Source organism: Chlorocebus sabaeus, chromosome 11 (assembly GCF_047675955.1).
Source record: "Chlorocebus sabaeus isolate Y175 chromosome 11, mChlSab1.0.hap1, whole genome shotgun sequence".
In the NCBI taxonomy this organism is placed as follows: Eukaryota; Metazoa; Chordata; class Mammalia; order Primates; family Cercopithecidae; genus Chlorocebus; species Chlorocebus sabaeus.
Window position 1 is genome coordinate 88350325 of NC_132914.1, and position 24211 is coordinate 88374535.

Sequence of the window (24211 nt, forward strand, 5' to 3'; positions counted from 1 at the left end):
TTCATTCCCTCCACACATGCTCATCATCATTCACAATTCCATGAACCTCCGTGTGTGATCCATCTATCATGGGGGCCTGGTGGTTGCTTTGTCTTCTCACGTATAGAAATTACCACATTCCTACCCGGCCTCTCATTGTTGAACCCATCAGCTTGTTATCACCAGGCATTATATAACCTACCAGTAGAGTATTGTCATCATTTGTCTTTTTGCCTCAGAAGACTTTCATTCCGTAGATTTCATCACTTTTTTACCATGTATTAAAACTTCTATCTTCACTTACTCCTTACCCTTGGATTCCGTGGGCCATTATCATAATTACTCCCTTTCAAACACTTTTGCTGTTTCTCTTTTCCCTTCTATTATACTCACCTGGGAAAACCTCAACTTTGGTTTAGCACAACTTCCAAGTGTCTCCCATTCTGCATCTGAGAAGCTGTATATTACTAGTGAAGATCACACACAATGATAATTGGTTTCACTTCAAGTTCTTTCAGATAAGCTTCAACCTTGGTTGGCAGATCTAGTGTGTTTCTGACATTGATTCCCTTTCCAACATTAGGATGAATATTTTATAACATAACTTCTGTCCTCAAAGATCTTATATTCCATTTCTCTGCACTGAAAAGATAGGTCATCAGAGAAATAGTTAACTTTCCACTATCAAATTCACCTGCACGTCCACATATCTTCTTTGACTTCTCTGTTACAACAGTGCAAGAAGTTCAAAATACATTCCCATTCCTAGTCTCCTATTCCATTTTCTCTTCTCAAGGTTTGTGTTTATTCAGTTGTCTCCTCCTTCTAAGTAAAGTATCCCATGCTTCTGCTGATCCGTTCTATGTAGATGCACACATTCTCTGAGCACAGGGTCAGGCAGGTATTCGATATAAACCAGATGAACTGAATTAAAGTCAATCAAAAGTGGTACATGCAACAGAAAATTAGAGAGAACACGCTAAGTCTAAAGGAATTCAAAATCAAATGATTTAAAATTACTATAGAATCAAAAAATGTATCCGCAGATTTAATTCAGTCTATAAATCCTTCAAATTTGGTTTCTGCAATTATTCTTTCTTTTTTTCTTTTTTTTTTTTAAACAAAATAATGGCCCTTGAAGTCTACATTTTCATCTGCTACAGTCCTTTTTATTATGTGCCCTTTTTCAGAAAAATAAATTCCCAAATAAACAGTATGCATTGACTGTTTCTGCTTGCTCTGTTCCCATTCACTCATCATTCCACTGCAGTTGGGTTCTGTATGAATAGTTTTCTGGCTTTGTCTTAGTGTCCCAGCAGCCTACCTTGGCCTTAATGTGGCTTTTCTCTGACCACATTAGCTATGCTTTCTCTATTTCTTTGTTTGCCTTCTTTTTCTCAACCCAGCCTCTAACTTTCAGAGTGCCTCAGGTTTTAGTCATATGATTCATCTTTTCTCTAGTGATCTTTTCTCTGTGGGTGACCTCATCTCTTTCCATGCTATAATTACAACAAAAACAATAATATGTTAACAGTAACTAGTTTTGAATACATGCTATGAGCCTGACATTGCTTATTATCCTCATTTATGGAAGAGGAAACTAAGGTCCAGGGTGGTTAAGTGACTTCAACAAATAAGGAACAGAGCCAAAATCAAAACTGAAGCACTCTGGCAGCAAAGCCCAAGTTCTTAGCCACAGCACTGAACTAACATTTTATGTGCAAATCGTCCAGGTTTACATCCTCAGTCTCCATGTTTTATTCTGAGCCAAAGATTCATATATGCCGTTGACTACTTAGAACTTGACATCTTCACTTGGATGTCTAATTAGAAGATCACAAGACACCTGATATGAAAGCTTTTAGACTCACTCTAAGCTTTGACCATCTCCTCTTCACAGTGATCAGGTGGTGTCACATTACCCTAGTTGGCTCCAGCCCAAAGCCGTAAAATTGCTATTGATTTCTTATATTTCCTGATGTTTCCCCTCCATCCAATCTACCAAAAGTAATTAATTCTACTACAGAAGTGTCTCATTTCACAATCATCTCTCTCCTCTACTACCAGAAAAGCATATTACCAAGGCTTCCTGCTTCTTTTTTTTTTTCTGTTTCCATCATTCACTCATCAAACACGAGCCAGCGAGATAATGAAAAAAATACATAAAACTCCACATTTTTGTCTGTGTGTTTTATCTACTTTATTTTATTTTTAAATTATATTATTTGATTTTTTTTCATTATACTTTAAGTTCTGGGTTACATGTGCAGAACGTGCAGGTTTGTTACATAGGTATTCATGTGCCATGGTGGTTTGCTGCATGCTTCAACCTGCCATCTACATTAGATATTCCTCCTAATGCTATCCCTCCCCTAGCCCCCGACCCACTGACAGGCCCTGGTTTATGATGTTCCTTTCCCTGTGTCCATGTGTTCTTGTTGTTCAATTCCCACTTATGAGTGAGAACATGCAATGTTTGATCTTCTGTTCCTGTGTTAGTGTGCTGAGAATGATGGTTTCCAGCCTCATTCATGTCTCTACAAAGGACATGAACATTTTATGACTGCGTAATATTCCATGGTGTATATGTACCACATTTTCTTTATCCAGTCTATCATTGATGGGCATTTGGGTGGGTTCCAAGTCTTTGTTATTGTAAACAATGCTGCAATAAACATACATGTTCATGTGTCTTTATAATAGTATGATTTATAATTCTTTGGGTTTATATCCAGTAATGGGATTGCTGGGTTGAATGGTATTTCTGGTTCTAGATCCTTGAGGAATTGCCACACTGTCTTCCACAGTGGTTGAACTAATTTACACTCCCACCAACAGTGTGAAAGCATTCTTATTTCTTCACATCCTCTCCAGCATCTGTTGTTTCCTGACTTTTCAATGACCGCAATTCTAACTGGCGTGAGATGGTATCACATTGTGGTTTCTATTTGCATTTCTCTAATGACCAGTGATGATGAGCTTTTTTCACAGGTTTATTGGCCACATAGATGTCTTCTTTTGAGAAGTGTCTGTTCATATAGTTTGCCCACATTTTTTTTTCTTTGCAAACTTGAATAGCTTCACATTTCTCTTTGGGTAAAATCAAAACTCTTAAGCCATGGCCTGCAAAGCTCCCTGTCAGCTAGATCCTCCCTACTTTTCCAAGCTTAGGTCAAGCACCTGTTCCTCAGTCACTCTACTTCAGTTGTATGGATGACCTTTCTATTCTGGAATGAAGCCAAATCAGTGCATCCTCAAAATACTGCATTTAATATTTGTTTCCACACTTTAGAATGGCTGCCTCACTTTTTAAACTTCTGCATAAATATCCCCTCAAAAGAGGCTTTCCCTGACCCCCTCCACATCAGGGTAGACCCTCTTCCTTCCCATTACAGTCTACTTGCCCTCCACATTTGTTTCTTCATAGCCCTTGCCATATTCTGTTACATTTTTCTATTCTTATACATGTCTGTCCAAGGTGAATAGAAACTCTATGAATAAACATACTTTACTGGTCAGATTTACAGTCGTATTCTCAGTGTCTAAAATAGTCCTTGGCTCAAAGTTTATGCTCGGTATTTTTGAATGAATTAATCAATTAATGAAATTGTGAATTAATAAATAATCAATGAATAACCATTATGATTTGCTTGAGCTATTCTAATATATAGGAGGTTGCTTGTATTTATGACAATGATAACAGGTTCTTGGCCAACATGTTAGATTAATTCCTTTTCCTGCTTTTTTTAATTACTTTTTTTTTGTTCTTTCTAGGCAAACTACCAAACTGTTCAGTGACACTTTTCAAGCTGCTATCCATGGGCCTCTTGAAGTGAGGTTTTACTTTTATTTGCTGCTAAGACTTTCTTACGTCACCTATAAAGATACATGGCATGGACTTTTGATGAGAATCTGAAGGAGTTTCTGTAGCACTTAAGACTCTTTCTGGCTAAAAGTTAAGAAAACCAAAAATCAAACTGGCTTAGGAAAAGATAATTGATTTGCCCAAGTAACAGAAATGTACAAGTTTCTCTTTTTCCAGAGAGCTTCCTTTGGTAAGCACCATTCTCAGATGGGTTTCCAAATGGAAGATATGGCTACAGCTGCTCTGTATCTTACAGTTTTTTCAGGTTGAAACCCAGAATTGAGGAATTATTTATTCTAGAAAGTCCTCCAAAATATTTTCTTTTTGTCCTCGATTCTGATCAAACTACACACTCATCACTAAAAAAAAAAAAAAAAGAAAAAAAAGGGGGGGTGGCGTTGGGGGAATTAAGAGTCCTAATTTACTGAATCCTAATGTCATTCAAAGCTTTACTCAAATGTCAGATGTTACTTCTTCAGTTGCTTCTTCCCTCACCACTTCATTTAAAATAGATCCAACTTCATTATAACACTTAAAACTATATGACATTATTACATAAATTATTAGTTTATTTATATCCTCCACCAGAATGTTATCTCCATGAAAACACAGTTTATCAATTTTATCTACTGCTGTATTCCCAGCCTATAATACATAGCAGGCATTCAGCAAGTATTTTTCAAGTAAATGCTTGAACTGACTTAGACCTTAGGACAAATGCTTTCATCCCTTAGTTTTCAGAGAACTAAAGAAAGGGTGGAGTGGTTCTCAGCAGGGACTAGTAAAAGAATAGCAAATGGAACATGAGTAGCAGTAGTCTTTGAACCTAAGCACATGGCCTTTCTGACACCTGTTTTGGCTAAGCTAAAGCGTCTTGTGCTGCATTTCTCAGTCTTACCTGCATTCCAAATGAATTGAATGCAAGATACTCATAGTTCAATTGATAAATAATATGTTATAGTAATATTATTGAATCTCTGCTTCATGAATAGCTTGTGGTACACTATATCATATCACTTTTCACAATACACATACTATATCAGTAATAATTAAAATCATAGTTATAGTCAACCACTATGAATACTTGTTTTATCATTATAACTTGGACATCAGATTCTTCTCTTTTACTTGCCTTTTTTATATTGCATTTTTTTAAAAAAAGCTTATTGTTTTGGTATACATCACATCTTTTATCATTATAAAAAGAATAATAACTAGATATGTTTTTATGGCTATTTTGAATAGGATTCCATTTTTGATTTGGCTCTCAGCTTGGATGTTGTTGGTGTATAGAAGTGCCACCGATTTTTATGTATCGATTTTATATCCTGAAACTTTACTGAAGCTTTTTATCCGATCTAGGAGCCTTTGGGAAGAGTGCAGAGACTATGTGGTTTTCTAGGTATAGAACTATATCACCTGAAAAGAGAATTTAATGTCCTCTCTTTCTATTTGGATGCCTTTTCTTATATTTCTTTCTCCTGTCTGATTGCTCTGGTTAGGACTTCCAGAACTATGTTGAATGGACTAGGGAAAGTAGGCATCCTTGTGTTGTTCCAGTTCTTAAGGGGAATGTATCCAGCTTTTACCTGTTCAGTATGATGTTGGCTGTGGGTTTTTTCATAGATGGCTCTTATTACTTTGAGATATGTTCCTTTAATGCCTAGTTTATCAAGCATTTTTAATATGAAAGGACGTTGAATTTTATTAAAAGCCTTTTCTTCATCTATTGGAATGATCATGTGGTTTTTGTTTTTTAGTTTTATATGATGAATCACATTTATTGACTTACATATGTTGAACCAACCTTGCGTTCCATGGATAAGGCCTTCTTGATTGTGATGGTTTACACTTTTGGTGTGCTGCTACATTCGGTTTGCTAGTAGGTTGTTGAGGATTTTTGCATCTATGTTGGTCACCAAATATTGGCCTGAAGTTTTCTTTTGTTGTTGTTGTGTCTCTGCAAGTTTTGGCATCAGAATGATGCTCACCTCATAGAATGAGTTAGGAAGGAGTTCCTCCTCCTTGATTTTTTGGAATAGTTTCAGTAGGATTTATACCAGCTCTTCTTTATAAATCTTGTGGAATTTGGCAGTGAATCCATCTTGTCCAAGACTTTTTCTGATTGTTGTTGTTGTTGTTGTTTTTGTTTGTTTTGTTTTGTTGTTTTTTATTACTGCTTCAATTTCAGAAGTTGTTGTTGGTCTGTGCACAGTTTTAATTTCTTCTTGGTTCCATCCTGGGAAGTTTTTTGTTTTCAGGAATTTATCCATCTATTCTGAATTTTCTAGTTTGTGTACATAGTGGTGATTATAATTGTCTCTGAGTGTTTTTTTGTTTTTTTGTATTTCTATTTGGTCAGTGATAATGTACCCTCTGCCATTTCTGATTGTGTTGTTTGAATCTTCTCCCTTTTTTATTAGTCTAGCTAGCAGTCTATCCATCATATTTATTATTTCAGATATCCAGCTTTGAGTTTTGTTGATATTTTGTATGAGTTTTCACATCTCCATTTCATTCAGTTCAGCTCTATTTTTTTTCCTGCTAGTTTTGGTGTCAGTTTTCTCTTGATTTTCTAGTTCCTCTAGGTGTGATGTTAGGTTGATCATTTGAATTTTTCTAATTGTTTTATGTGTGATATAGAATATATCTACTATCAGAATTACAAGACGCTGCTGAAAGAAATCAGAGATAACATTAACAAATGGAAAAACACTCCATGCTCATGGATAGGAAGAATCAATATTGTTAAATGGCTATATTGCCCAGAGGAATTTACATATTTAATTATATTTCCACAAACTACCAACAATATTTTTTCACAAAATTAGAAAAAAAAAACTATTCTAAAATTCATATGGAACCAAGAAAGTGCCTGAATATATAAAGCAATTCTAAGCAAAAATAACAAAGCTGGGCATAGCACACCACCCAACTTCAAACTATAATAAAAGGCTACAGTAATCAAAACAGCATGAAACTGGTACAAAAACAGACACATAGACCAATGGAACAGGTTAGAGAACAGAGAAATAAAGATGGACACCTACAACCATCTGATCTTCAAAAAACTGAAAAAAACAAATAATGAAGAAAGGACTTCATATTTAATAAGTGGTGCTGAGATAACTGGCTAACCATATGCAGAAGACTGAAACCATATGCAGAATATTGAACCCCTTTCTTTCATCATATACAAAAATCAACTCAAGATGGATTAAAGACTTAAATGTAAAACCTGAAACTACAAAAACTCTAGAAGAAAACCTAGAAAATACCATTCTTGACACAGACCCTAGCCAACATTTCATGATGAAAACTCCAAAAGCAATTGCAACAAAAGCAAAATTGACAAGTAGGACCTAGTTAAACTGAAGAACTTCTGCACAACAAAGTAAACTATCAACAGAGTAAACAGACAACCTACAGAATGGGAGAAAATATTTGGAAACTATGCGTCTGGCAAAACTAATCTGAATCTATACGGAATTTAAACAAATTAAACAGCAAAAAGAGACAACCCCATTAAATGGGCAAAGTACATCAATAGACACTTTTGAAAGACATACACATGATCAACAAGCTTATGATAAGATGCACCACAACACTAATCATTAGAGAAATTCCAGTTAAAACCACAATGAGATACCATCTTATATCAGTCAGAATAGGTATTATTAAAGTCAGAAAATAACAGATGTTAGCAAGGCTGTAGAGAAAAGAGAACGCTTATACAATGCTGGTGGGAATCTAAGTAGTGCAGCCTCTGTGAAAAGCAGTTTGGAGACTCCCAAAGAACTTAGAACTATCAGTTGACTAACAATCCCTTTACTGGGTAAACACCAAATTAAATATAAATTGACATACTCTCATATGTTCATTGCAACAATATTCACAGAGACAGAAACATGGAATCCACCTAGAAACCCATAAACAGTGGACTGGATAATGGATAATGAAAATGTGGTACATGTAAATGATGGAATAGTATGCAGTCGTAAAGAAGAATGAGATCACGTTCTTTACAGGAATGCGGATAGTGCTAGAGGCCATTATCCTAAATAATTAATGAAGGAATAGAAAAACAAATACCACATGTTATCACTCATAAATGGGAGCTAAACAATGAGTACACATGAACATAAAGAAGGAAACAACAGACAGTGGGGCCTACTTGACAGTGGAGCTTGGGAGGGGGGTGAGGATTGAAAAACTACCTATTGGGTACTCTGCTCACTAGCTGGGGGATGAAATTTGCATACCAAACCCCAGTAACATACAACTTACTCATGTAACAAACCTACATATGTACGTCCTCTCAATCCTAAAATAAAAGTTGTAAGTAAAAATGAAATTTCAAGAACTATAATTATTTTGAGTAAAAGGAAAAATAATCCATCTTAAGTATTATTTACCACCTTAAGTATTGCCTCTGCATAAACAGAGGTGGTATATATAGCTACATGTAAATAATATTACTTAAATGTAAGATATCTGATTTAAAATCTTTAATTCTACTTATATTTCATATTAGAAAAATACTGTAATTGAAGGAATAGATGAGAGTTATATAGATGTTTCATTACAAGAAATATAATTTGAAAAATTATCCATTCAAAGATTAATATTAAGAGTAAAATTATTTTTTAAATATTTCCAAGTTAAATGCACTTATTTATATTTACATTTACATTTTACTCTACAATTTTTGTTATGTTTTTACTTTACAGAGATTGACAAAAATTTTCCTATATCTCAAAGCACACTGTTTGCTTGCTTCAGCTAGTATATTTTGAAGAGTTATGTCTCCTGCACTTTTATTTATATATTATAGCACATTTAATCTTCACAAAAATCTGTGAAATAATTCTACTATTAACCTGCCCAAGATTATACAGCTAAAATGTTTTAGAGCTGAAATTATAATACAAAATTGTGGATCCAGGCTATTCTCTCTGTCCAGTTATACAGCACTGTATTTTTTACCTTTGATACATACACACTGATGTTTGACCTTAGATAAATAAAACAATGGTTTATTTAAATGGATTATTTAATACAAATAATATATATTTTTTTTGTCTCTGCCTCATTTTTGAAATGCACGATTTTGATACAATTTTCCTTTTCAGCTATATTCATTTCCAGACAATTTTTTCCAAAAAGTCTTATATGTACTATGTTCTTTGAGTCCTTGCATGTTTGAAAATATCTGTGAACATTTTATTCTAGGGACAAATTGTTTAATGGAATACTGTTGGGCAACATTTTTCTTAGGACACTGAGACATTGCTTCATTTTCTTCTGGCACTAACAGTTACAGTGGAAAAGTCTGAAGCCAGCCTAATTATTTTTCACTGTTTAGGTCACTTGCTGTTTCTCTCTGGAGGCTAGTAAGATGTTTAGTAGACCTTGAACCTTAGTAACATCACAAAATGATGACTGGGACTTTATGTTTCCAATCTTTTCTGGAGAAAAATATCCTCTTTTTTTTAAGTTTTCAGTTTGTTATGTTTAATTTCAACACAGACCTCTTCTACTTTACCTTTGAATTTTTATTTCTGCTGAATTCACTGTGATCTATTTTCTGAGATAATAATTATATTGTGTTGAAATTCACAAGACAATTATGGCAAAAAACTACTTTGCTTTTTTCCCATCACTATCATTTTTCTCTCTAGTCAGTTTTATTGTTTTAGCATTTTCTGAATCCTGCCTTTCTACTACTGATTTTAGCAAATATTTTGAAATATGCCCAAAGAAAGCATAAAAAAGGCCTGCCCTTCATGGAAACTTACTCTAACAGGGCCCTATCTGGTGTGAACTAAGGGCAATCAGCCAACTCTAGCCCCGTCTAAACTTCCTGTCTCATATAAGGAAAGGAAAAAAGGGGGATAAGGTTGCTTCTGAATGTCATAGCCCAGGAACTCAAGTCTACTGAAATCATTGATTTAATCATAAGACTATAGAATGGTTACCCTCCCGGCACCTTACCACTATATCAACAGGGCTTCTGTATAAAATCAATGTCTCACAACTAAGAGAGGTTCAAGACACAGATTCTATTTAATAAGGAGTTTTTAGAAAAACCCAAAGACAAGAGGAAGAAAAAGTCCAACAAAGAAATTACTGGAAACAGAAGGTGCTGGCACCTGTAGCTACTGCAAACATTCAACACAGCCCAACGCTGCCAGATTAGCATAAAACTTTACATCAAATACCTGTTTAGTGCCTGTTAAAAAATACATCATGTCAAGTTTTCAACAAAAAAATTATATGGCATTTTAAAAGGCAAGATAAAAAGTTTGAAGAGACAAAGCAAGCATCAGAATGACTCAGGTGTGACACAGATTTTGGAATTATCAGATAGAGAATTTAAAATAATTACAACTAATTTGCTAGTAATTAATGAAATGTAGACAAAATGCAAAAACAGATAAGTAATTTAAGCATAAAGATGGAAATTCTAAGACAGAATCAATAGGAAATTCTAGAAATCAAAGACAGTATAATATAAATAAAAAATGCTTTTGTTGGGCTCTGTTGTAAATAGAACATGGCCAAGGGAAGAACCAGTGAGCTTGAGGATATGTCAATGGAAACTTCCAAAAGTGAGATATAAACAGAAAACTTTTTTTTAAAGGAACAGAATAAGAAGTGTAAGACAATTACAAAAGATGTAAAATATGCATAGTGGAAATACCAGAAATATAAGAAAGATAGGAAGAGAAGAAATATTTGAAATAATAATACAGTATTTTTCAAAATTAATAACAGATACCAAACTACATATTCAGGAAACGCAGAACACTAAGTAGAATAAATACCAAAAACATATACCTGTGAATATTGTATGCAAACTTCAGGAAACCAAAGACAAAGAGAAAAGTCTGAAATAATCCAGGCCAATGGATGGGAGCCTTATCTTTAGAGGAATAGATGTAAGAATTGCACTGAATTTCTCATCAGAAACCACGCAAGCGAGAAGACAGTAAAGTGAAATATTGAGTTTTGGAAAAAAGAAACCCAAATTCTAGAATTATGTGTTCATTGAGATTAGCTTTCAAAAATGAAGGAGAAATAAAGACTCATTCAGTCAAACATAAATGGAGGAAATTTGTCACCATCAGGTCTGCTTGCAAGAAATGCTAAAAGTTCTTTTGAGGGAAGGAGAATGATATAAGTCAGAAATGTGGAATCACATAAAAAATGGAAGAGCAGAGGAGAAGCAATAAATTGAGAGAAAATAAAATGTCTTATTTCTCTTATTCTTAATTCATCTAATAATAGTTTTTCAAAATAGTAATAGTCACAATGTATTGGGAGATTATTGTATATAGACGAATGAAATAAATGGCAATGCTATAAAGAATGGGGGAGAGGAATCAGCAATACTTTGTTTATAGCAGCTTTATTCATTATTGTCCAAAACTGGAAACAATAAACATATTCTTCAATGGATGAAGGATAAACACGTAGTAGTATATCGATACAATATAGTATTTTTCAGAAATTTAAGATAACTGAGCTATCAAATCATGAAAAGACAAAGGAAAATTTAATGCCTATTGCTAAATGAAAGAAAGTCATCTGAAAAGCCTACATGTGGTATGATTTCAAACATATGACATTCTGAAAAAGTCAAAAATCTAGAGACAGTAAAGAGATCACTGGTTGCCAGTGGTTGGGAAGGGGTGGGTAGGGATGAATAGCGAAGCACTGTGCATTTTTAGGACCATGAAACTGTTGTGTTTGATACTGCAGTGGAGAACGCATGACATAATGCATTTGCCAAAGCTCATATAAGTGTACAACAAAAGTAGTGAACTTTAACATAAACTATGGACTTTCATTAATAGTAATGTACTAATATTGGTTCATTAGTTGTAACCAATGTCTCAAACTAATGCAAAATACTAACAAAAAGGGAAGCCTATGTAGGAACGGGGAGGGTATTTTGAGAATCTCTGTACTTCCATTTCTATTTTTCTACAATTATAAAATTCTTCCGAAACACTTCTCTATTTGTATTTTATATCAATAACAAAGATTAATATATTCATTTACTCAGTAATTTGCCTTAATCGTTAAGTACCTGCTATATCTCAGACACTGTACTTGGGGCACAAGCCCTTATGAAATAGTGTCATGAAAGCACAGACTAATATAATATCATACTGAATTAAAGATAGACCACATCTTAACATGAAGTGATTATTCTTAGGTGTACTATCAGTCCCACTGTTAACTACATCTAGTTATAGATGGGTTGCCACATTCATCTGCAAGGGTAACCACACACTATGTACATTTTACATAGACTCAATAAATTTTGTCTCCTTTAGCAAATATTTTTTTGTTAAGGAAAACATTTGAAATCAAAAGAGGCTTTTACCAGAGCAGGAAACTGTATCACACACTGCATTAATGGTGTTCTTACTACAGCATATTCCCCGGCTTCCAACTTTTGAGGTCTACACATGCATATAAATGTCAGCAGTCTTAACACTTTTCTCTCAAGTTTTCTAACTCTGACATTTGTTGGCTCTGTTATGATTAGTATCTAGTCTTTCTTGGGCTGAAGTTTCTTTGTGTTGTCTAACATAGTTAAATCACTCGTTCTAAATTAAATAGGCTAATTCATGTACTTGTTTACAAAATGATATGTTTTTCATCTTGGTTTTCACAGCTGGTGGAGGTGAATAGGGTTTTTGCTTTAAGCTTGATTCTGATTCCAAAACATCATCCAGCTTTCACTCTTTCTACACCTCAACTGTGGATTTTGCTCTGGCGTTTGCGCTTGAGATAGAATTCAGTACAGTTTTTACAAGCTGCTACTAAGTTTTTCCTCTCTCAAGCTTTAGCTTTTTAAAAAATGTTATTGACATTGTTGTTACCAAAAGGAATACTTAGGTAATATAAATACATATACCTAAGAATTAAAAGTAGGATTTTAGTGGGTTTATTAATAGTTATCTAAATATTTGAAAAAGTGACTATGTCATGGCTCAAGTAACTTAGATACCAAATAAACACATCAAAAAAATCAGAATGCTTTTCTTTTGCAAAAGAAATTTTAGATGTTTTGTTTGTGACGACCAGGGAATTTTTCCAAGTAAAGACTACAGAATTTTATTTCTCCTTAATGCATTAGGTCTAGTCTGAGCTTCTTTAAACTGTCTACAGTGCATCATTTTATACTGCCGTTATTTTTTAAAAGTTCCCTATTGATATTGTTGGTCAATTATGACACAGCAATAACTCTTGCTTGTGCTTAGAATTAAATAATGAATCCTTTATGTAGCCTAAAAAATATTTTGCCACATGGCCTCCTGCCTTTCCAACGTCATGCTACCCTGCCACTTGCCTCACTTTCCATGTATGGAGTCACACTAGTCTTTCACTTCGTCCAATAAGCCAAATTATTTCTCACTACCGTTTCCCTGTCTAGGTTATTCCCTTTGTTTTCTATGTGCTTTTCCACCTTTCAAAATACCACCACTGATCATTTATGTCTCAGAGAGGCCTTCATAGCTGCTCCCCACTCAAATATGTTTCCTGTTGTTTTTTCCTCCGTAGTATCCCGTTTTATTTTGCATACTACTTGTTGAATATTTGGTATTTATTGTCTAATTTAATTTTCCCAAAGTGGAATTCTATGGTGACAACAATCATTTTTACTTTCCCATCTCTGTCTCTGGAGCAAGGAAAGGCTCCAATCAGTGTTTGTTGAAAGAAGACTGATCAGCTTCAACTCAATTTCATTTAGTGGAATTAGTGCAGAAGTACATCAGATCCAAGTAAAGACCATCCAAATCACCTGTTTCCTCCAACATTCACAGCTTCTATGGCTAGAAACAGTACTTGGTACTGGTGACTATTTGATACATTTCTTGTCATCTTGTGAACACTTGAGCTGGTACCACTTACTGAATGCTTGTTTTTATGACGTACCATTCTAGCCACTCAGTGAGAAATGCTTTTAGTTTTCCTAACTTTTCTCCCATTTATCATTTTTATAATAGCCTTTCCTTTATTCCTTTAAGAAGTGTTATTGAATGTTGACATATAAGTAATTGATCAGTATTATGAAATCTAAAATGAATAAGAAAATATAAAAGTTCAGAACTGGAGAGGTTGGAAGAAGGCAGAAGAGAGAATATATCAATTCATCATTCTATATATGTATATATACACACACACATATGTACATATATATGTATATATAAATACACACACATATATACATATATGTGTGTATATATATGTATATATAAAATTCGGTGCAGAGGTACATACATACACACATGCCTGCACACACACACACACAAACACACACACACAGAAATACACCCAGAGGTTAATAATGTTTATCTATATGTGCTAAAATTACAATTAAAATTATATATGTTAAAAGTTAAAAGTTATTTTTTATACAATTTCCACTTTTCAAAGATTTTAGTTCCTAAATTAAAAAAAAGCATGTTAACTGCCTTCAACCCTTTCTAGATCTGAGCAAATTACTGAACTATACTACCTGGAAAATTCAAAGCTCTGGAAGTTTTCATGGTTATAATTTATTATAGTATTCAGATCAGTATTAAAGCCAAAAATCTCTGGAACGTATTAATTATTTTATGAATATTTTTCATGATTATGATGATGATTATTAAGAAACAGACCCTCACTTTGTTGCCCAGGCTGGAGTGCAGTGGTGCAATTATGTCTCACTGCAGCCTCAACTTCCCAGGCCCAGCTGATCCTCTGGCCCCAGCCTCCCAAGTAGCTGGGACAACAAGCGTGCACCACCATGCCCAGCTAATTTTTTTATTTTTGGTAGAGATGGCATTTTGCCGTGTTGCCCAAGTTTGTCTTGAACTTCTGGGCTCAGTCTACCTGCTTCAGCCTCCCAAAGTGCTGAGATTATAGTCATGAGCCACCGTGCCCAGCTGTTGATTCTCATATCAACAGCAAATGTAATATTTTACTCTCTTGTCTGATTTACCCTGTAATTGTACTTCTCGGTTACTATTGAGTATTACCAGGCTTACCAAATAAAAATACAGTATACCCAGTGAAATTTGAATTTTGAACAAATGACAATTTTTTTATTATAAGTATGTTCTGTGATATATTTGGAATGTATTTGTACTAAAAAAATTACACATTGTTTACCTAAAATTCAAATTAACTGAGCATGCTTCATTTCGCTGTCAACTCTAATTAGTTCAGCACTTAAACAGGAAAGAGGAAAAATAAATTTTTTCACACTCTAACAATTCACTACAAAGATTTCTTATAGATGCTTGCAAATCTTGGAATTTCTAGAATGGCATGGAATATAAAGTTCATTGACAAAAGCAAATGTACAATACTTAATACCTCTCATGGGGAATTCAAATGAAGTTTAATTGAAGGTAACTGAATCTAACTTAATCAAGGAGAATTTGGGAGCATATGCGTATAGTCTTGGAGTAGTGGAACCTTTGAAATCTCCCTTTTACTCCTTTGAAATCTAATGTGATATCCTTGAAGTAGCCTGAAATCTTAAAGGCATGTGTTTTAAGGCATAGCAGAGCCTAGGATTTCTGTAAAGTGTGCATAAAGAATTTTCTGTGGTTTACAGTGGCTAGTATGAGTCAGTATGTAACATAATAAGGTATTTGTGGGTTCTGTTATAGCAAAGTCTATTTTAAGCAGATCTGTGACCAACATCCTCCTGTAAGGGTTAGCTAGGTCTATGATATAACTCAGGGTAAGTGTCAATGTCCCTTATGTCAGGGTTCTCCTAAGAAACAGAACCATCAGAATGTATGTATGTATCTCATAGAGATTTATTTTAAGAAATTGGCTCACAGAATTGTGGGGGCTGGCAAGTTCCAAATTTCTAGGGCAGGCCAATAAACTGGAAACAGGCAGGAGTTGATGTAGCTTTGAGTCTGAAATTTGTAGGGCAGGATGTCACACTGGAAGCTCAGGCAGAATTTCTAGATTACAGTCTTAAGGCGGAATTCCTTCTTCTCTGCCAAACCTCGGTTTTCCCATTCAAGGCCTTCAACTGATTGGATAAACCTAACCTACGTTATCGAGACTAATCTCCTTTGTGTAAAGTTAACTGACTGTAGATGTTAATTACATTTACAAAATACCTTGGATAAACCTAACCTACGTTATCGAGACTAATCTCCTTTATGTAAAGTCAACTGATTGTAGATGTTAACTACATTTACAAAATACCTTAGCAACATCTAGACTAGTGTTTGCCCAAACTACTGGACATTTATAGCCTAATTAATTTGATACATAAAATTAACCATTACACCAAGCTAGATGCTGACATCCTGCCTTGACCACTATTCCTCTTCCTGGTAGATTTTCCCAGGAAGTTCCACATATGAGGAATATCAAGAAGAAAGAAGTTAAATACAGCATTATTATTAGCCTGTATGCTTCCTGATATCTTTAGTAAGCTTTTTGGATAATCTCAGTCATCATCCTAAAATGTGACCATTCAGAAGAATGGTCATTTACCCTTTTGGGGCAGAAGGGCTAGAAGAAGATATGGAAGAAAGTGTGGGAGAAGCTTCAGATGCATGCCTTTAGCAGAGATGTCTGTGAGCAGCCTTACGAGGAGACAACCTGTTCCTGTAGGGGTTGCAGAATATAAGTAAAATTAGAATGTATTCAAAACCCAACTCATCACTGCCTTCCTCAAACCGGCCACTCCTTTTGTAAGACCCTAAATCCAATTAAAACAAGCTAACATATAGAATCCTTACCTTTTTCCTCCTGCAGACCCTCTTTTAAGTCAACAGTGTGGAGCTGCCTTGCTGAGGGCCTGAGTTCCTATTTTCTTAGGTGAAGATAGTAGTTAAACAGTGGCAGGGATAGGGATCTTACAGGATATTTGGAGAGAGAAGCCATGGGAAAAGACTGTTTGGGAAGGTAAGAGATTGGGGTAGTTGCAATCTGAGTAATAAAGAAAGGTAATCTCATTTTATAGTTACAGACTAGTGTGGCTTAGTAATGCCTTGTTTAAATATGTGAATCAATGCAATATTTTCCAAAGTTCACTATTTCCAGACCACTTTAGTGATTTTCATCATATCCATATAAATCAGTTCTATCACTTAATCTTTTATAAAATCAAATGCAATTTGATTCCTTTGAAAAGTTAGCCTCATACTGTCTAACAATTTATGTGAAATCATGGGTGATGTTGTGAGTGTATGCATCACATTAAAACATAAATTTTAAACTTATAAATGTAAACTACCTAAATCTGTATCTCATACAATGAATTGGGAGTATACCATACTTTTGATAAAATATTAGTTTATTTATTAGTTTTATTTAAGTGAAAATTTAGGTTTTAAACAGATATTTCCTAAATTCTGTCTCAATAAATATCTGTCAACTATAATGTTATTAGTTTTCCTATGCACTATAAGTGCAGAACAACTGAGGCAGTCAAAATTCCTGTTTTAATTGAGTTTACTTTTCAAGTTGGGATAATATACACAAAAGAATATTTTAAATAATGATATAGTCTATAGAAAATAAAACAGGTTAAGAGGAAAGTAAGTTACTGAGAGGGTGAATTTTTATATTTAATGTGGCTGGGTAAAATCAATATTCCCTTCTTGAAAATCATTCAGAGGCGACATGAGGGATAAGAAATAGAAACATTAAGTCTCTTCTATAAAAATGAATTAACAAAAGCATAGATGTATTAGCAAAAACTCTAATATGTTAAAGAGAAGAAAGGATTGTCCAAATAGTGCATACCAATAGGGGTATAGAGAAAGCATCATTGTGGTGACACAACTTAATTAAAAAGCCATAAGCATGGCTTATTGTTAAGTAACTGTCACAATCCTAAGATTCAAAAGCAACAGTTTCTTGTTTGCAAAATTGGCAATAGGGTGCCTGGACTGATGGGAGTGGGGGTGCTTCTCTAGGGCTGGCTTAGTTTTGAGAATGAAAAGATGCAGAATGAGGAGTGGAAAATCTTACAGACAACACACAGGCAGGTTAGTCCAGGGGGGATGAGAGATTCTTCACATCATTGTAAGTTGCCTGCCGCTTGTTAACCTCAATATTTTTGGAGAAGTAAAAGCTAATAAATGTTTCATAAACACCAGCCTAGAGAATAAAAATCATTTCCAACCAGCCTGAAATATACCACTGGTGCATCCTTCAGAAAAATCTCCTTCAAATAATCAAACTAGCAGAAAAATATGTTATTCAAACATGAGTTATCATAATGGAGCCAGCAACAATATAAACTCTAAAAATTCCAGGCTACCTATTCTAATCCTTAGAGCAACCCCTAATAATACAACAGAAAAGGTTGGATGACTAAAATGTAAATAGATACATTAAAATAGAATTCTAAAACACACTCAAATAATAAAAATGAATAAAGAATAGAGGATCAAAAAAAAAAAAATAAAACAGAATACAAGTAGAAAATAAAGAGTAAAAAGTCATAGACCAAAAATTAAGTGCATCAATTCCTTTAAATGTGAATCAACTAAACAAATAAAAAGCAAAGGCAGAGGTTGTCAAAATAGATTTTTTCAAAAAAGGACAAAATACTACATAATAACAAAAAAGAATGGCTTATTGGCAAACTCACATTGAACCTTATTTTAAAAAAAGCATTATACTAATTTAAAGAAGGCTTATTTTGTTAGACTGTTTTATGTTGCTCTAAAGAAATACCTAAGACTAGGTAGTTTATATAGAAAAGATATTTCTTTGGCTCATGGTTCTTCAGGCTGTACAAGCATGGCACCAGCATCTGCTTAGCTTCTGGTGAGGCCTCAGGAAGATTTTAGTCCCGGCAGAAGAGAAGGGGAAATGGTGTGTCACATGGCAAAAGAGGGAGCTAGAGAGAGAGAGAGACAGGGGAGAGGTGTCACACTCTTTTAAACAATTAGATCTCACATGAACTCATTACCACTTGTTACTGCAGAGAGGGCACCAAGCCATTCTATGAGGGATCCATCCCCATGACCCAATATCTCCCACTAGGCCCTACTTACAACATTGGAGGTCACATAGCAACATGAGATTTGGAGGGGACACACATCTAAGTCATGTCACTTATACAAAGGATATATATTCTATGATTATATTCATATCAAATTCTAGAACAAGCAAATTGTCTTAGTCTGTTTGAGTTACTATAGAAAATACTTGAGATTGGGTAATTTATGAACAACAGAAATTTATTTCTTATAGATCTGGAGGCCAAAAGTCCAAGATTATGGTGTCTAGTGAGGGCCTTGTCTCTGCTTCCAAGATGGTGCTTTGTTGCTGCATCTTCTGGAGGAGACAATTGCTGTGCCCTCACATGGCAGAAGAAATGGAAGGAGATGAACTCATCCCCTCAGGCCCTTTTGTAAGGGTCTCATCCCATCCATAAGGACTCCACTCTCATGATTTAATCACTTCCTAAAGCCCCACCTCTTAATATTACAGGTTGAGTATCCTTCATCAAAAACTGTTAGTACCAGGAGTGTTTTGGATTTGGGAATTTTTTTGAATTTCAGAATATTTGCATATACATAATTGAGGATGGGACCAAATCTAAACACAAAAGTTATGTTTCATATATACCTTGTACATATAAACTGAAGGTAATTGATATAGTTTGGATATTTATCCCTTCTAAATCTCATGTTGAAATGTGATCCCCAATGTGGAGGTGGGCCTGGTGGCTGGTGTTTGGGTCATGAGGGCTGATCCGTTATGAACATCTTGGTGCTGTCCTCATGGTAGTGAGTGAATTCTCATTCTATTAGTTCCCGCCAGATCTGACTGTTAAAAAGAATCTGGCACGTCCTCTCCTCTATCTTCCTCCTTTCACCATGCAATGCCTGCTTCTCTTTCCCTTCCACTGTAAGTAGAAGCACCCTGAGACCTCCACCAGAAACAGATGCTGGTGTCATGCTTCTTGTACAGCCTGCAGAACTGGGAGCCAAATAAACCCTTTTTCTTCATAAATTATTCAGTCTCAACTATTCATTTATAGAAATGCAAATGGACTAAGACAGTAATTTTATATAATACTTTTAATAATTTTGTGTATGAAGCAGTGTTGACTGTATTCCATCACTTGAGGTTAGGCGTTGAATTTTTTACTTGTGGCAATGTGTCAGCACTCAAAAAGTTTCAGATTTTGGAGTACTTCAAATTTCAAGTTTTCACGTTAAGGATGCTCAGCCTGTATCACATAGACAATTGAGTTTTAACATACAAATTTTGGAGGACACATTCAGACTATATCACAAATAAATCTATAATAGAAAAAAATTAGAAGAGTGGGTGTTTATAGGAAATTGAGTGCAAGAGACTGGGAAGACCAATGAAGGACATTTCTGGGTTGTTGTTAATATTCTATATCCTAGTAATAATTTGATACACAGATGTATATGTATGTTAAAATTCAGCAAATGCACACTAAACATTGACATATTTCATTGCATGCAGACTTTATAACAAAAGGAAAAATACCCTATAGATAATAGTCTAATATATAACATCTATCAATATATAGTTATTATATATGCTGATATAATAATAATATCAGTGTATCCATATCTGGGATTTATTTTGAGAAGTGACAAAAAATGAAGTGGTTAATGGATGGCTAAAATAATTTACATATGATAAATATAAAAACAAGTAGGTTAGAACGTTAATTCTGAAATCGTGGTGAATATATGAGTATTCAATGTAAAATTCTTTCAAATCTCTAGTATATCAGGAAACTTTTGCAATAAAATGTCATAACACAGGCCAACACGAAATCTATAGGAGGATAACATTTTGAAACAATATTGATAAATTCAATGTCCAAGTGCATTTTTGGTGAATTAAATTGATATGGAGAACAGAGATAAATACTAGTAAGGATTTAGAAAATTTGAAGAACAAAATTGCAACAGCTAGCTATTATCTCAATAACATCACATAACAGCCCACTGAAAATTTCATAAATTAAAATATCAGTTATTTATTGTCAGGGATCTGAGGTTGCCTAAGACTCCTTCAGGTTGCTTTAGGTGTAATGGCTTTGCCCTACCTTGGATGGATAAGTTAGATGGAATATGCTTATTTCATGAGAATGGAAAAAATTACAACAAAACAATTGGGAATTTGTGAGATTTCTGAAGGCCTAGATCCAAACTGGCAGACTATTACTTCTGCCCACATGGCATTCACCAAAGCAAATTATATGACCAAGGCCAAAATCACCTGACAAAGACATATATTCTATTCATGATGAGGCCATGGAAAAGATGAAGATGAAGAGAGGGGCAGAGGATTGGGGCTAATTGTGAAGTCTACTACAAACACAACATAACAAACATAGAACATTGCACCCCAAATAGCAGAATACAGATTATTTTTAGTTTCATACATTATATTTACAAAAATTGAACATTTGTTGCGCTATATAAGGCATGTCTGAAGATATTTTAAAGCACCAAAATCATGTGTAATGTATTCTCTGACTAGAGGAAGTAAGCTACAAATCCATAACAAAACAATAACTAAGGCAAAGAGAAATTAGGAAATACATTTATAAATGACTCATGGGTCAAATTAAAATATTTTGAACTCAATTATAACAAAATACTATATATCAAAGCCCATGGGATATAGCTAGTCATTAGTAGGAGGAAATTAGTAGCTTAAAGTACATACATTTAACCTGAAGAAAAGATAAAATATCAAGGATGTAGATATTTATGTAAAGTGTTTAGATACAAGACAGAAAAGTTCACCAAATGAAGGAAGGGAGAAAATAAATGAGAATATAAAATTAAATAATAAAGTACAAAACAAAAATTAAAAAATCAAGAACACTTAATTTGGTATTTGAAAAACTAATCAAATTGACAAATTTCTTATGAATTTGATCAAGAAAAAAACGCAAGAAAGGAGACACAATATGCGGGATGAAATGGAAAAAAAATACACTTCCCATAGATGTTCAAAAAGTAAATGAAGATTTTTTAGCAAATTTGTGTGATTACATTTTGTTCACATCTTTCGTCATTTGGCTAAATAATTTTTTATGTTTTGTGTCAAAAACATTTCTAAAGTGTTGATTGACACATATTATCTCATTTAATTCTCACTAAACCCCTATGAGGTAGGTAATTTTATTATTTCTACATTAAAAATAAGAAACCTGAGGCATAGAGAGTTTAAGTAATTTGAGATTAAGTTGACCTAAGTCACAGAATTAAGCAGAATATAAGCAATCAAAGAAAAAACAGCAAGACAACAGAATAGCAGAGCTAAGGAAAGTGAAAACAGAAAATAAGTACCTAAATAAAGACAAAGTGAAAGCAACACAAAGCAAAGCAAATTCAGTATGACAAATGAGAAGGGACAGAGACGCATGAGGAAAACAGATGTATTAATGTGTCACAAACAAAGGGAAGACCGTGATTCCATAAAAAAGACATTGTGAATTAAGCAAAGAGGTTACATCAGTTAAGGATTCTATTATACTATATGTAAAAAATGGTTTTTCTGTGAAACTGTAGTAACAAAATACTTCACCACCTCTAACTTTCTGCTCATTTTACAAGCAGAAAAAAAGATGGAAGCAACAAAACAATGGATATGGTGCCTGCATCTGTAAATCTTAACATACTCTGAATGTTGTCTTCAATTTACATCTCATCGGGCGGACATCATGTGAGGAAACACTACTGCATTGAAACCAGGAAATGTAGCGGGTGGCGGGTATTGGATAGAACATTGCCACACCACAGAAAATTGCAATTCTCTTAGTACAGAAGGAGAGACTAGATACTGGAAAGAGAATTTAGAGCCACAGTTCAATTTAAAGATAGAAGTTAGCAACATGGATATCCCTGGTGATAAACAGTTCCAGTAATACGGTAGGATTAGGAGCCAAATTAGAGTTACTTGGATTAAAAGAAGGATAAAGAGAAGTGAAGAAGTGTAAAAAGCATGCAAGGACAACATTTTCATCAAATTTTACTCTAAAGTTAAGAGTAACTAAAGAAAATCTGAAGTACTGGATGAACTTTAAGCACTACACAACTATACAGGTATACAATGTTTCACTTTTATTCGTTTTAAGTTTACAATGTTTTGAATTAAAATTTGTTCCAAAATCTCAAAATATGTTTATATATTCTCAAATATGAACATTTATATGAACGTAAATGTATATATGCGTAGACATTTCTGACTTCAGTTGCAAAATTTTCTATTTTTTAAATTGCAAAATTAGGGAAAGTATCTCATGAAATGAAATAGAGATCATGACTGATACAAAAAACAATTTACCACAAGTATTACCTTTGAGAATATTAATGCAGCAGTGGCCTCTGGCCTGCTTGTTGACTTGAAACCATGTGGTCTATCGGGGAATCACTTTTTATTTCTCATTTGGGGAAGGGAATATGTGATCCCTACATGAGTATTTTGTAAATATTATGCCTAAGAAATGAAATGATGATTGTGGCACTGCTGCTGTTTTAAAAGATTTGTATTGAAAATGTCAAATTTTTAAAAATTGGGGAAAGTTGATAGTGACCATTGGAGACTTCTGTTGCTGTTTCTCACTGAAGGTAAGGGCTGTGGAACATTTCAAACATGTGGATTGGGAAGTGGGGTAAACTTTTTATGAACTTTATGAAAAAACTGTGTTTAGACAAGTGTTTATGATTAGTAAGTAAATCAGTCCAACCATATCTTTTATTGTAAGGAATGCATGAAGAATATTTAGTTGAGCAAAAATAATTTCCTTTTAATTTTACTGAGCAATTCAGAATTATTGAATATTTAATTTATAACTTAGATTTCCAAGTTAAGCCTTTTCTAGGTTTACAGACACAAAAGAAGGAAACATTTGTTCTGTTTTGTGTTTTGTTTTTTGAATGTAATACTTTTTCTGACTTGGCATTCAAATCGTGATGCCCCAATTATTTTGCTGAAAATGCTTACCAAGATAAGAAGGATAATTGTACTCAGTTGGTATCCTATTTTGTATTAAAACCAAATAATTAAATATTTTGTGTTTTACTCTTTATTTTTCTATGCATTATTCTTCTCCTACGCAACAATACTCATCATTATGCTCAAGATGTTTATGAGTCCAATAAATCTAGCTTATTTGATTTAAATATTGACATATTTTTACTGAACACTAACATACGAAGTTATAAGGTCATTCAAAAGTTTAATTCACATTGGAGTTTAGTAAAAAATAGTAATACAGTAATTCTGTATGAAATTTATTCTATCTAGTTATTCTATGTGAAATTTATTCTATCTCTTCCTGTGTCTAAGTGGTCATTTTTGGAT